Source organism: Protopterus annectens, chromosome 6.part0, assembly GCF_019279795.1.
Source record: "Protopterus annectens isolate FY-2018-M chromosome 6.part0, PAN1.0, whole genome shotgun sequence".
NCBI classification, from domain to species: Eukaryota; Metazoa; Chordata; order Ceratodontiformes; family Protopteridae; genus Protopterus; species Protopterus annectens.
The window spans coordinates 100093133-100110016 of record NC_056737.1 but is presented as its reverse complement, the minus strand read 5'-3'; positions in this window follow the sequence as shown (position 1 = coordinate 100110016).

The window sequence follows — 16884 nt, the reverse complement described above, 5'->3', positions numbered from 1 at the left end:
CTAGTCAAGAGTTTAGCCTATGTTTAGACAAGTCAGTACCCGATGACCCTGTCCAGCATGGACACAGGTGGAATCTCAGGGATATGTTTTCTGTTTCCTATCCAGTTATCCAGGTTCCGCTTAAAAACGGGTAAAGAGGTACTCTGCTTGACGTGGAGAGGGAGTCTATTCAATGATGGGGGAGTCTCTGGGACACAAATCTGTCCTGACAACAAGTCCTATTGATGTCACAGACCAGGTTGAGGCAGCATGTGTGGATTACTTGAGTGGAGCTTGACTTGCTGACATGCAGCAGTCCCATCAAGGCAGGGTCCGAGATTGCCTTGTATACCAGACAGAGGTCACCTCTGAGGAGTCTGTAAGAACCTGAGTAGAGGGATAGGGCTTTTAGCCTATCTGTATATGGTAGATTTTTGAGGCCCTGGATTCTCCTGGTAAGGAACCTCTTCAGTCTCTTCAGCTGCTGCATGTGCTTTGCGAGGTACATGCTGAACATTGCTTTGTACTCAATAATGAGCCTTATAAGGGAAGAATACAGGAATGTTATGACTGTCTTGTCCCTGGATGACATACCCTTACTTATGAGGTGGTCCATGTAGAAAACTTTCCATACAATGGAAACAACATGGTGGTCAAAAGTCAGGTTGCTATCAACCTGGATGCCTAAATCCCTCATGACTGATTGCATGCTTAGGACATTGTTATTAATGTGATAATTTCTGGGGATGTCACTCTCCTCAAAGGGGATGATGATGCATTTTTTGGTATTCAGCTTAAGGCCATATTTCTGGCGCCAGTCATTTGTTTAGGGGAGACCCTCTTGGAAGATGTCCACATCACTAGGGGAATTAATGACAGTGCCCATCTTGCAGTCATCTGCAAACATGGGCAGCCATAGCCCATTGGTTTTGGCCAGCACCTTAGAAAAGTATATCCCAAATAACAGAGGCCCCAAGACCAAACCCTGAGGTATGCCGCTTGTTACGGCTGTACTGTTTGAGGTGGCTTCCCCTATTTTGACTAGGTCAATTCTATCAGTGACCCAGTTAGCTACCCGTGTGGTAACATACTAATTGATGCCTAATTGAGAGAGTTTATCTATTATGCCTGAGTAGGGAATAGTGCTGAAGGCTTTGGCCAAGTCGAGGTAGGTGGTGTGCACCATCTTCATCTTATCCATGGATTTGGTGACGATCTCAAAGCAGTCAATCAAATTTAACAGACATTACCTCCCCTTCACAAAGTCAGACTGTGTGGGATTGAGTGTTTGGAGGGTCCAATGTCTTTGTTAATGAGGTCCATGATAATCCATTCCATGGCCTTCCAGATCAGGTCAGTTAGGCTGATTGGTCTATAATTTCCCAGATTGGTGGATGCTCCACCTTTGTGCAAAGGGATGACCGTGGCTGTCCTCCACTCAGCTGGAACAAAACCGGTACTCAGGCTTTTGTTGAATAGGGAGCCTAATGGTGCTGCACATTCCTGCCTGAGTTCATGCAGGATGCAGCCTGGGATGTTATCAGGTCGCAAGGAGGCTGTATTTTTTGCCTTTGAGCAGTGATGACCTGTTCCCTAGATATAAGAGGAAGGGGAAGGTACTGGGAATGTCCTGATTTACTGATGGGGAGACAGAGGGGTGAAGTTTTTGCTGAATCTGTCAGCCAGCAAGTTTGCTATATCTATGGCATTTGTATAATTGGTGTCCTTGACCACCAGTTCTGAACAGACCTGGGTGCTTCCTTTGAGATTGTGGACATATGTGAAAAAAGCCTTATGACTTAGGACTCAAAGTTTTCTTTGAGGATTTCACTAGGTTCATAGGTTCATAGGTTTATACTAGGCTAACTGCCCTAGGGCATTTATAAGCCTAGCCCAAAGTTATGTGGCTTATGCCGCCCCTTATGTTAGAAATACTGTGCCCATTAGTTTGTTGTGCCTCTGTCCAGTAGTGACACAGAGATGATTCCCGGGGTAAACCTACGATCTCCCATCCACCGGTCAAAATTTCTCTTGAACAGAGCCAGCGAGGTGCTCTGCCTCACATGGACCGGGATTTTATTCCACAGCATGGGGAGTCTCTGGGTGATAAATCTATCCCTCCAGCACGTCCTATTTATATCCGTGCTAAGGTTTAAGTCTCTTGCTCTAGTGGTTTTGGTGGATTTGGATTTTTTGAGGTGGAGCATGTCCATTAATTCCGGGTTGGTCATGGCCTTGTATGTCAGGCACAGGTCACCTCTGAGCAGACGGTATGCAACTGAATAGAGTTGGAGTTTCTTCAGTCTGGCAGCATATGACAGGTTTTGGAGTCCCTTTATCCTTTTGGTGAGGAACTTTTGGGGTCTCTCCAATTGCTGCAAGTGTCAGGTGAGATACATCCCGAATGGGGCATTGTACTCGATCATTGGTCTGATAAGTGAAGAGTACAGGGGAACAATGACCTCACTTGATCTGGATGTGAATCCCTTCATGATCAGGTGGGCAATGTAGAAGGTCTTTTGAACCACTTTAGCAACGTGAGCATCAAACGAGAGGCCACTGTCAACCTGGGTCCCCAGGTCCCTGATAACCTCTTCTGTGCTTAGTGGGTTGCCACCTATATGGTAGCTTGGGGTTACCTTGTTTTTCCCGAAGGGTATGACTATACACTTTTTTGCGTTTAACTTCAGGCCATGGCTCTGGCACCAGCTATCAGTTTCCGTGAGACCCCTCTGAAGGATGTCTGTGTCCAATGTACTATCCACTATGGCACCCAGTTTGCAGTCATCCGCAAACTTTGTCAGCCATAGTCCTCCTATGTTTGCCTGTACTTCTGAGAAGTAGATGCCGAACAATAGGGGGCCAAGGACTGAGTCCTGTGGGACTCCACTTGTAACCGGCTTGGAGTCTGACATGGCTCCAGCAACTCTAACCCTGTGGGTTCTGTCCTTTAGCCAGTTTGCAACCCATCTTGTGACATATGGGTTTACATTTAAGCTGGTAAGTTTCTCTATAATACCCGAGTGGGGTATTGTGTCGAAAGCTTTTGCAAGTTCAAGGTAGGCTGTATGGACTGCCTTTCCCTCATCAATGGCCTTGGTGACTGTTTCGAAGAAGTCGACCAAGTTCAAAAGGCAAGATCTGCCCTTGGCAAAGCCAAACTGGGTTGGGTCCAAGGTCTGCAAGTCCCCTATGTCCTTGTTTATGAGTTCCATTATGATCCTCTCCATAGCTTTGCAGACCAGGCTTGTTAAGCTTATGGGGCGGTAATTACCAGGGTCCATAGAGGCACCGCCTTTGTGGAGTGGGACCACAGTTGCCGTACGCCACTCCTTGGGCACATATCCTGTGGTGAGGCTAAGATTAAACAGCTGCCTTATGTGCGGGTTTAGTTCTTCATTGAGTTCATGTAGCACACAGCCAGGGACCCCATCCGGTCCCATTGATGCTGTGTTTTAGCTTTAGAGAAAGCAGCTTTCACCTGCGCATTTAAGATGTCTGTGAGGCTACTCTCAGTTGGGATAGTTATCTCTCCTTTTGGGGGGGAGAGGGGGGTGAAGTTTGCGCTGAACCTGTCTGCCAGTATGTTGGCAGTGTCTGTGGGTTCAGTGATTTTTGTATCATTTTGGACTAATTCTGAGCATATCTGGGAGTTTCCACCCAGGTTTCTGACATAGCTGAAGAAGGCCTTATGATTGTCTTTTGAATCTATGGCAATATTTCTCTCAAAGTTGGCCTTGGATGATTTTATGAGGGATCGTAGTTTCTTGCTAGTGCTGATCAAAGATGCCTTCCCTTTTTGGTATTTTGCTCTATCATGTAATAGCTTTCTCCTCTTATTGTAAAGTTTGTTTATGGCTGGGGTCCACCAGACTGGACGTTTGCCCTTGGTGGAAAGAGTCTTGGTTTTATTTGGGATTGCCTGATCCATGCAGTCCTGAAGGTGTTCATAGAAGGCATTTGTAAGGGCTTCCGCAGCTTGGGTTGTGGTTTCCATTGGCTCGGGGGCCTCGAAGGATACCACACCTGTCTTGAGTAGTGTGAAGTTTGCTTTAGAGAAGTTCTTCACTGTGGTCTTTTTTGTTTGGGGTGGGGGGTGATGTGGATTTCTAGTGAGATTAGTTTATGATCTGATCTCACCAATGAGGGATATACTTCCGGTGTGGAGCATTTTGTCCCCATGTTCGTGATGATGAGATCTAGTATATTTTCTCCTCTTGTGGGGACGGTGACTAGTTGTTCCATGGCATTTGAATTTATGAACTCCGGGAACCTTTGGGCTAGAAAGTTTGGGCTTGAGTAATGTTCCCAGTCTATATTCAGGTAGTTGAAGTCACCCAATATGATGGTGTTTGGTGATACATTTATACCCTCCAGTGTCTTCAGGTAGGCTGTGTGGGTTTCCTGAGTTTGAGAGAGTGGCCTGTAGCATGCTACAAATTGTAGAGCAGTTTTGCCTATGGTTAATTGCACCTGGATGGTTTCCGATGCTTCGTGCGTAGCCACCAACCTGGAGGTGTGGGTATCCTTGATGAATATGGATACACCTCCTTTTGTGGTGTGGTCCAGGTTTTGGGGCCGGAACGCATGATATGAGATGAAACCTGATAGTGCCGGGGTGCTCTCAGGAGCCTTGAACCAGGTTTCAGTCACAGCACAGACATCGATGTTCTCCATACTGAGAAGGGCCTCGAGTGCGTGCATTTTGAGATTTAGACTTCTGGCATTGAGCAGCATTACCCTTAGTTTCTTCACGTTTTTGTTTTCTAGGGTGGTAGGTTTAGAATTTGAGCCTTGCCTAAAAAAGGCACTATGGGGGTGGCAAGAGCCTTAGCCAATATCCGGAATCCCAGGGGTGACAGGTGCAAGCCGTCCCTTGTGAAGCAGCGTGGCTTGTCGAGCATGTCATCCCAGGCAGACAGGCACTGGATCCCCTTTGAATGACACCAGAAATTAAGCCAATTGTTAAAGCTGATCATCTTGTCACTATATTGTGGCATCATTCTTGGTGAAGGAAGGATACTGCTCAGGGTCAGGGTCAGGGTCATACCTGCCTGGGCTACATAATCAGAGAGCTCCTCTATGTCTCTTTTCATGTAGTCCAGGGAGGTACGTCTCAGGTCGTTCACACCAGCATGGACAATGACTGTGTCATACTTGTACTTGCCATGGAGTGACCTGAGTGCTTGTGTTATGTGGCGGATTCTAGCGCCCGATAGGCAGCTTACCGTGACCTTCTCCTTGTTCAGCCTGGTGAGTGGGACGTCAGTGCGTCTGACTATGGAGTCACCTATGACAAGTATGTTTGGTGTTGTATTTGGCCTTAAGGGCAGTGACTGCTTTGCACACTGATTTTGTTGTTTATGTGTTGTTTGTGTGGTGTATTGAGTTTGCAGTTGCTTGGGTGTCTGCTTTGGAGGCCTCTGCTGTTTAGGTAAATTTTTACTCAGAGCCTCCGAGTATGTCTTAGTGTGTTTATGTGTTCGATTCAGTGGTGTGGTTGAGTTATGTGAGACTGGTATTGCGGTGTGTGTAGTTGCCTTCTCCTCCTGCCTGGTCTTGCCAGTCCTGAGTTGAGAGAGCTCAGCCTCCAGTTTGGCTAAATAGCTGCATCTCTCGCAAGTGTTAGTGTTACGTGGGAGGAGGAGAGGGTTGTCCGTGTACATGAGGCAATTGTAACATTGTCTCAGAATTCCCAGATTCACCAACTGGGCAGGAGAGGACGCCAGCATCTGACCCTTCGACATGCTAGAAAGATTTATGAGTTGGTATGAGACAGAAAAGTAGTGGGCTTAGCAGGGAAGTGGGCACTCCTGGGGGGTTTTGCTAGTGAGAGATTTGTATAATATAGGAGTGCTTGACCTGCAAAGAGAATGCTTATAAGACAAGAGATATGTTTATAAGACAAGTGCTGAGCTTTTTGAGAAGAAAAAGCTATTTGAAACAAGTGCTGCACTTTTTAGTGAAGGTGTAAACTGTTTAGGTTCCTAACAGAGCAGTTCTAAGGGAAAAATTGAAGAACAGACTTTCTGGAGCCAGAAAGAGTTTAACCTTGTTTAACCGGCGCTGCCCGATGCTGCTCTAGTGGCAACTCCGCGCTAAAGCACGTTAAAGCGTGCTTGATAGCAGGGGCTGGAAAGAAGCAGGAGTAGACCCAAAACGGACAAAAAAACTACAGTTTCAAGTCAGTAACCACCTCTACGGGGGGGCAGGGAAGCTGCTCAATGTTATTCACTGCCACTGATCAACAGAGAGACTTTCCTTTAGCGCAAGCAAAAATGGCCTCACAGAAACTTTCAAATAGTTCAGTAACAGCAAGCCTGTAACTGAACTTTTTTAACTCTCAGAAAAGTGGGAAAAAAGCAAGATTTTTTTTTTGTTTTTTTCAGAGATAGCAGAGGTTCACAAGTAATATCAAGTTATAACAGTGCAGTAAATGACCCCACACAAGAGTGCTAGGTCAAGGACAGAAAATATGCAAGTTTTAAGAAAAAAACGATTTAAAATTAAGTGCAAACAGGAAATTCAGCAAACAGCTTTTGGTTGTGCTCTAAATACAGCTACTAATACAGAAATCAAGTTTAACAAGCCAGAAAATGCTCAAGCTAGGCAGCTATGCAGAAAAACTTAGCAAATAAACAGAGAAAAAAATACTTAAAATCTCAAAAGTGCTTCTATTTGCTTGTTAAGGCTAAGGAGATAGTGCTTCCAATTGGACACCTGCTCCTTCTTGGTCCTGGACAGCATTTTTTTTCCTTTTGTTATAGAGTTTATTTATTGCAGATGTCCACCAGACAGGTTTACTCTTCCTTACGGAGGATGATTTAGTCTTGTCAGGTATTCCTGATTCCATGCATCTATTTAAATGCTCATATAGTGCTTTGGTATAGTTTAGGATACTGGTGCCAGTTCCTAAAGAGAGGGAGGGGGCTGTGAAGCTGTTTATGCCATCCCCCAGGAAGCTGTAATCAGCTTTGGTGAAGTTTTTTGAGGGGCACTGGCTCAGATTTTTGCTAGAGCAGTTTGTTTACATTTTAGTACTCTGTAAGTCACATGTTCAGCTAGAGGCAAGGTTTTCAAATAGCCCTTTTAGCATACTGTAGGTCAAATTACACAAACTCTCAGTGGGGGGTTTTAGAGGAAATGCTTATAACTTGCAGCTGCAGTTTGTCCTTTTGTATTTTCCTTCCCCCACTCATGAGCAATTAGATTAGCTGAATGACTGGATTCTACTCAGCTACAGATGCTTTTTTCTTGTCACACATAGACCTGGAGCCTCTTTAGCAATGAAGTGATAGCTACTTTACTATGTACCTGCATTTGCAAATAAATATTCAAGCCTAGGCAATAGTGTTTTTCATGCTTGTTGCTACAAATGTTTTCCCTCCACTATCAATTATTTTTCATACAGTCTGTTATTAGTGTTGTGTGTGTGTGTGTGTGTGTGTGTGTGTGTGTGTGTGTGTGTGTGTGTGTGTGTGTGTGTGTGTGTGTGTGTGTGTGATGATGATGCAGGTGCGCTTATATAGTCATACAGATTTTCCCTCATTTTACAGCACAGCATTGCTTTGGACAGTTGTGTCTTGCAAAGAAACATGTTGACTAACAAATGTCCAAATATTCAAAAATAAAATATTTTGCATCTTTTCTCTAAAAAATGTCATGCAGCTTTCAAACTGAATCTAATCACTGCTCTAAAAGTATTTTCTCATTAGCTGATGCTGTATGTTGTCCTTCAGAAATCACACCATAACTATTTGTCTAATAGTGATTCCATCCTACTGGATTTCTTTCCTCACTTTTTTTATCATTCATTGTGGAAAAAGGTTTTCAACTTTCACATCTTTCCTGCCTGTTTAACTGCAGTACAGTTAATTAAACTGATTAACATTTGAAAGCTGAAGCAAATGCAGACTATACATTTTACCATATACTTTTCAGTACCATTCCTAGTATATTATAGTAGGTAATTACAGGGGTACTTTTACTAAGGCAGTAACAATTAAGTGCTGCAACCAAAATCTCATGCCATCGATAACCCTATATTTTGACAAGTTAGAAGAGCTACTTTTATATGTACGTATGTATGTATGTAACACAATCTACATTTATATTCATGTGGTTTGAAAATAACATTGTCTTCGTTTTTTACTGACATACTTGAAATTCTAGGCATTCTTGAATGTTTATAAATTTCAGATATGATACATATCTGATAATGCAGATCGCAGTTCACAGACCTATTAATCACGTCTGTACATAGGCTACATGATAGCATCACATAACACAGTGTTGTTTAGTACAGAGAAGTGACAAAACCTAAAAACTTATACAGATGCAGTACTGTCATCTTGGAAGACTTAGCAAGACATGAATAAACAACAACAACATTTACATAAGGCCTGCCAGTACACTTCTGGATGACCCAAACCATACAAACACATCCCAGCCCTGAATGAGAAATATTCTACTGACACAAAGTGTACTGTCTAGACAGCTAGACTGCAGATATCATGCCAGTGACAGAACAGTGTTCCCACTCATTATGTCACCTCTGGTGACTGCTGTCATTGCTGTGACTGCATACCTCATGCCAGTGACAGAACAGTGTTCCCACTCATTATGTCACCTCTGGTGACTGCTGTCATTGCTGTGACTGCGTACCTCATGCCAGTGACAGAACAGTGTTCCCACTCATTATGTTACCTCTGGTGACTGCTCTCATTGCTGTGACTGCATACCTCATGCCAGTGACAGAACAGTGTTCCCACTCAATATGTCAGCTCTGTTGACTGCTCTCATTGCTATGACTGCATATCTCATGTCAGTGACAGAACAGTGTTCCCACTCATTATGTCACCGCTGCTGATTGCTCATATTGCTATGCACTGATGATAAACGCTACAGTGCTATACCCCAAACCTGAATGCATCAAATGAAAACAAGGACATGTTGTCTCAGTCCAAGGATAGGACTGCCATCACCTTGTCAAATGTCTGCAACAGTACACACAAGGTATGGTCATTGTGTTGACGTCACATTTTAGGTCTATGCAAATGTCTGACATAATGCTGAGGGTCAGTTAAACATTAAAGGGTAATGTAGCCATAATGACTTATTATGGAGTACAATAATATTATGCCAGGTAGTACAACATTCATACACTGTATACATTGTTTTCTGTCATTTCACTTTCTCAACAATGCAAACAGTTCTGCTGTTATCCTACAATGTGGAAATATACTTTTAGTACATCTGGGTGCTGACTAGACTGCATCACATTACTGTACTGTCCTTGTCGTCTACTCTGTTATCCACACCCTCATTTGTGTAACTACCTCTAAATGTAATCAATAATGTGTTCTGAGCATACATTTTATATATATATATATATATGTGTGTGTGTGTGTGTGTGTGTGTGTGTGTGTGTGTGTGTGTGTGTGTGTACAATGAATAATCATCAAAGAATTTGTGCAAAACATCGAACAAACTCATTGGTAAGTATCACTATCACCACCTAAATCATTTAAAATAGTAATGGCAAATGTAAAACATGATAAGTGACTCCGTTTTTACCTGCATATTTACATATGTATCTCAATATTTAATTCAACACACATACATACATATGTGTATGTGTACATGCATGCATACATTGCAATCTTTAAGCTTTTTTGCCTGAGTAATATGCATGCATATGCCTATGTGTATGCATGCACATAGGCAATTTATTCACATAGGTATACATCTTATAATTAACAGACATGGTTGATACTAGCATCCATAGTCACACATACCAAAATAAAATATTTTCATGTTCACCCACAAATATGGTACGTATGAAAGTAAGTATTAATGACCACACAAATTCACACTCATGTGATTATTCTACAAATATCTCTGACCTGGATATGCCCTGCATGCATACCACTCAGCTATACAGATTTTTGCCTCTTATTTTTGGTCTGTTTAGCAATATTGTGCTTTTCTGGCGAAACATTGAGGACTGTAGTCAGAAAATAATGACACTTGAGTTTCAGACTTTATACCCTGCAGGAGAACCATGCTAATGCAAAACCTGTTATTCTATCAATTTAAGTTTGTAAAAGCAATATTTAAAAAATGTTCCTATTTTTGGGCCTTTGTCCCTCCATTATTTATGGCTTTGTCCAGAGTTCTTGCTCTAAGAGGTTGAGAGGTATGCCTGCATGATAACACTTACTGCAAAGTTTAGCATTACACAGTGTGCAATTTTTAATTTCTGAATACCCGTCTACTGTATTTTATGTCCTGTAAGAGCAGCCACAATGTACATGGATGACATGGTACCTTTAAGCAAACATTTAATTGTGCATTTTAATAAAAAAGTAAAACAAATAGATTTGTACTGTACTCTCTAAGGTACCCTGACTTAAACTTAACCTCTGTATAAAATCATTTAATTTATACCCATTATTTAGCTTTGTGCTTGTTTGTTTACCTATTAATTTCACTTTGGTAACCAAGAAAGTATATTGGCTGACATACACTTTTCAGTCACAACCTGACCTCCATGATAAAAGGCAGAAACAAAAAATGGAAAATAGAATAAAGTAGTATACCAATTTCTGAAAGAATATCAAACAGTTTGGCAAAATGCAGAAGTGGAATTCAAGCACGATGGATAGATAAAGATAAAAAGAAATGAAGTGAGAGCAAACTATAGCTATAACTTTGAAGACCAAACTAATAAAACTGGACAGACAAACATAATGTAAGACAAGGTGCAGAACATTTTGGAAAAAAACGTATATAAAGGCATTGCGCGTAATACACAAACACCACAGATATAGCCAACCTGCTGGCAAACAGGTTCAGTGAAAACTTCACCCCCCTGTCCCCCATCAGTAAACCAGGACATCCCCAGCACCTGCCCTCTCAAAGACAAAAAGTATGGTCTCTATGGGACCTGATAACATCCCTGGCTGCATCCTGCATGAACTCAGGCATGAGCTCTCAGCTCCATTAGACACCATATTCAACCAAAGCCTGAGCACCAGCTTCATTCCAGCTGAATGGAGGATAGCCACTGTCATCCCTCTACACAAAGTTGGAGCTTCCACTGACCCAGGCAATTATAGGCCCATCAGCCTAACTAGCCTGATCTGCAAGGCCATGGAACACATCATTATGGACCTTATAAACAAGGACATTGGCAACTTCCAAAAGCTTGATCCCACACAGTTTTATTTTGCCAAAGGGAGATCATGTCTGTTAAACTTGGTCAACTTCTTTGAAACCGTCACCAAAGACAGGGATGAGGGGAAGACTGTGCACAGTGCCTACCCTATGACACTATTCCCCACTCGGGCATAACAGATAAACTCTCCCAGCTAGGCATCAACCTGTATGTTACCATTTGGGTAGCTGACTGGCTCAGTGATAGAACCCACTCAGTCAAACTAGGGGAAGCCACCTCTAGTAGACTGGTAACAAGCAATGTACCCCAAGGATTGGTCTTGGGGCCTCTACTGATTGGGATATACTTTTCTGAGGTGCAAGCCAAAACCAGTGGTCTGTGGCTGACCAGGTTTGCAGATGACTGCAAGCTGGGTGCTGTCTTAAATTCCCCTAGTAATGTGAACATCCTCCAAGAGGACCTTACCCAAACTAATAACTGCTGTCAGAAGTATGGCCTCAAACTGAATGCCAAGAAATGCATCATTATCCTCTTTGCAGAAAATGTCATCCCCACTAATTATCACATTAATAACAATGTATAAGCATGCAGTCAGTTGTGAAGGACGTAGGCACACAGGTTGATAGCAACCTGTCCTTTGACCATGATGTTGCCTCTGTTGTATGGAAGGCTTTCTACATGGCTCACCTCATAAATAAGGGTGTTTCATTCAGGAATAAGGAGGTCAAAACATCCCTGTACTCCTCCCTTATCATACCCATTATCAAGTACAATGCCCCCTTTGGCATGTACCTTGACAAGCACATGCAGCAGTTTCAGAAACAACAGAGGTTCCTGACCAGGAAAATCCAGGGTCTCAAACACCTATCTTATACAGATAAGCTAAAACCCCTATCCCTCTACTCAGTCTCATACACACTGCTCAGAGGTGACCTGTTTCTGGCATAGAAGGCCATTTCAGACCCAGCCTTGATGGAGTTTCTGCATACCCATAGGACAAACTCCACTCATGCAACCCAAAAGCAAGGCCTTAACCTGGTCTGTGACATTAATAGAACTTGTTGGCAGGATAGATTTGTATCCCAAACACCCCCCCCCCCCCATCTGTGGAATAGACTCCCTCTCAATGTCAAGCAGAGTACCTCCCTAGCCCTCTTTAAAAGGAACCTGGATGACTGGATGGGAAACAGAAAATATACCCCTGGGATCCCAGCTGTTTCCCTGCTGGACAGGGACAGGGGAAACAGGGGTTGACTTTGAGAGAACATGGGTGAAATTCTTGGCTAGACTTATAAAGGCCGCTGGCCCAAAAGCCTAGTATTATCCTATGAACCTATAATAGAAAATTATATACATCTACAGTATATCTATATCTATATATCTATATATATATACATATATACATATGTATACATATATAGATATATATCTATATCCACATCTATATCTATCTATCTATACACACACACACACACACACATGTATATATATATATATATATATATATATATATATATATATATATATATATATATATATATATATATATATATATATATATATATATATATATATATATATATGTATATATATATATATATATATATATATATATGTATATATATATATATCTAAATATATACGTATATATATAAATATATATATATATATATATATATATATATTATATATATATATATATATATATATATATATGTACACATGCACACACACACACACACACACACACACACACACACACACACACACACACACACACACACACACACACGATATGGCAGGACTGAAAACCTACAAACTAACAAATTGTGTAGAATGTAAAATATATTCTCCAACACAACAAATAAATACGTTAAATACATTTATATTTGTTATTCAGAACAGTTTTGGTTGCACAAAGGTGGTGAGAGATTTTGCTAATAATATCCCGTTAACTTTGATGCTGAAATTAAATTAAATTACATTGAAAAATAAATACGCACATTGTACACAAAGTGCAGGGATGAAACAGAATCAGAAACAATGACCTGAGAACACTTTGGCATGAAATTAAAGTATCATTGTATTTGTTATACATCAAGTCATTAAAGTATGAGGAGATTCCTCAAGATTGGAGATGTGCACATGTGCAGCCCATATTTAACGGATAGGGGACCAGGACAGATCCGGAGTCACAGATACCCATAACTTAAGATTGCAGATGTGCACATGTGCAACCCATATTTAAGGGACAGTCAAACAGCACAAACCCAGACAGATCCTCACTATAGGAAAATCAAACTGAATATGTGAAAGGAATCGATATACACTTTTATGTTGTATAACCTACCACATAACATAAATATGTGAACTGGAGTACTGCATTAAGCCCAGATGTGAGGTGTCATTGTAATAAACTGTTGAAATCCCCTAATAAACACAAAGACCCCATACAGTGTACATAAACATGAATCATGGATACCAAACACATATATAACATGTAATGAATAATATAATCAATGCCAAAAAGCAAAGAGTATGCAAATTAAAAAATTAAGCAACACTAAACATTGCACAGTCCAGCTTACTAGGCGTAAGCAATGTGTAGGCCAGCTAACTCATTTTGCCCATTGCTATACCCCTTTAAGCAATGCCATGTTTCCTCATAGTTTATCATTTTCAAAACTGTCCAATCACAGCAAACTGCAGGAATCGGCCCTATTTAAACCCAATAGGTGGGAATACATCTCATAACTGGTTGCAACAAACTGTCATGATAAGGGCGTGCACACATATCCACCCACAAAGTGTATGCATCACGGTCAGCATCAGCACACCTAACACATTTGTTAGACACTGCATTTGAATGTACAGGACATATGTCACATATCAGGCTCATGTAATGTTAACATATGCAGTGATGTGGTCCCATGGCATATCAAGGAAGATTGCATCATATCAATAAGGGTGTGTACACTCCTCATAGCCACGGTAAGGTTTGATGGTTGTCACTGTAATAGTATTGTATTGGTCATACATGCACCGCTGATGTTAAGATCTGTAAATCAGACATCAGGCATTCACAAATGACATATGACCACATATCATCCCAGGTATGTGTCGGACAAACGAATAGGGGCTGTGAGCATTATAGCAGACATGACTGACACATTAATACACGTTCAGCAATGGTGTGCACACCTGTGAGGTATGGTGCACAATACATGGCAGGGTGCAGAACAGGTGCAAAGCAATAATGTGTACATGGGTGCAGTGTTTTCCAGGGGAAAGGGCATCACCTACTAACACAGCCCATGCATCACACGCATGTATACTGTTGCAGCTTCCTCCTGTAGGCACTATGATGACTGGTATGGGAGAGGGTGTGCACTTTCACGCACAGCGCTGGGGCATCCAGGAGGAGTCCAGAGTCATGGCAGGACTCCTTGTGAAAGAACATGACCAGAGACTGCTGCAAGGCCAGTACCAGGGTTACCAATACAAAGAGGAAGCCTGGGACCATCTCACTCGTGCTCTCACCAGTGCCACTGGCTTACCCCAAACTGGTGGGCAGGTCAGGCATCACTATGCTGACCTGAAGTGGAGAAAGGGGAATCTGTTGGATCACTGAATCCAAGAGGCTAGGAGGACAGAGAATGTCCCAGCCATGTGTAAGTTTCAGGCCACTACCTGTTTAATAATTGCAAGCTCATGTATATTATGGATAGTTGTGGCTAAATATTCCTCATGTCTTTCACAGTGGCAGTTTGAGTCGGCTGTGAACCAGGAAGCCCATGCCTGTAGATTGCAGCAGTTGCGACACAAGGGAGGTTAGTAATACTCTTGCATGTACTGTCATAGGAAATAAATCTAAAAGTAGTATTTATTTATTTATTTAAATTTGTTGACCAGGAGTGACCGACTGGATGTGGGTCCATTTTCAGCGGAGGCCTGGGGAGAAAAGCTCCACAGTAAAATAAACAGACAGTAACTACATTGGATTGAATTGAACATTGGATTACATAGCGATTAACAATTTAACATAGAAATTTCTTACAACATATTTACAGATGAAGAACATAGTACATCAGTAGACAACTAGAATCTTTATCTGTGAAGTACATAACAGGCATTAACAAATGTAACAATGAGAAATTCCTGCTGTATAATAAGTACTAGGCTTATGAGTATCTGAGTTTGCTATAATCAAGGTAGTTAGTGAAGTGGAAAGAAAGGTAGTAGTTGGATGGGGTGGATGATATTAGAGTGGGAGTTGCAAGGGCATAGCCAGCATATTTTTAGGTGCGCTTTTAGTAAAGTTTTGAAGTGGGTGCATGACGGTATGGAGGTAATTGTGGGTGGGAGTGAGTTCCATAATTTGGCTATGGCGCAAGAGAATAGTGCTAGAATAGAGTTATTGGCTTTAGTGATCTGCAAGTGATTTTTGTTGCTGGATCTTAGTGGTCTGGTGGTGCGATAGGGTTGGAGTAGATTCTGGAAGGATGGGACATTTAGTGGATGGTTTACTAGTTTGTGGGCGAGTGAGAGTTGATACCACTGAAGGAGGTGAGGGAGTTCAAGCCAGCCCAGTTCAGCAAGTGAGAGACAGTGGTGACTGCGGTAGGATGCCCTTGTGGCAAATTTGGCGATTTTGTTGTAGCAGGTCTCTAGCTTGTTTAGATCACATTGCCTTAGGTTGGTATATATTGGAGAGGCATAAAGTAGGGTGGAGATAAGGTGGGAATTTGCTATTGAAATCTTTGCTGCTTTGGTGAGAAATTGTTTATTTCTGTATAATGCTCCTAGTTTTTTGTGGACTTTTTTTATGGTCATGGATATGTGAATGTCAAATTTTAGTTTATTGTCTATTTCCACTCCTAGCAATTTGGTGTGTTCAGTTGGGTATATAGTGGTGTTGTCTTTTGCTGTGATGTTAAAGTGAGAGTTGTATGTTTGGTGGGTTGGAAGATGAGTAGTTTAGTTGTTTTTGGGTTGAGTATTAATTGGGCATCGGATAACCATGTTTCAACAGAGGAAAATGCTTCCTGTGTGACTTTTTGCAGTTTGGGTAGGGACTGGGCTGAGCAGATGATGGTCGAGTAATCTGCGTATTGGATGAGTGTGCCATGTTTGGTGGCAGAGGCTAGATTATTGGTATAAACAGAGAAGAGTAGGGGTCCAAGGATGGATCCTTGGGGAACCCCTATGGAGACAGGTAGTTGGGGAGATATGTCATTCTGCCATACAACGTATTGTTGGCGGTCAGACAGGTAACTCTGAAACCAGTTGGTGACTGATTGTGAGAAGGATAGGTTATTGAGGACAGAGATAAGTTGTTTGTGTGGGACCATGTCAAATGCTTTAGATAGGTCTAGGAAAGTAGCAGAGGAAAGTAGTAGTAAGTTAATTGCCTGTATAAAACCTGTATTGTTTAAGGCATGTACTGCATATACCAGACAATATGGCAGGTACAGTCTCATATAGGTTGTATATAAATAAAAGCGTAATAGCCTGACAATAAAGGTCTAACTGCTGGACTGCATGTGTTTACTCTGGTATCATATGGTAAAGTAGAGTTGCAATCTCTTAATAGTACTGCTATATTAAGCACTGTTAACCACACTATGCTGCATAAATAAAATGTGTAGGAATGTTTGTATATAACTGTTGTAATCACAAGGGGTCACATAGTACAACTGAAAGAGACTTATACAGAAAACAGTGAA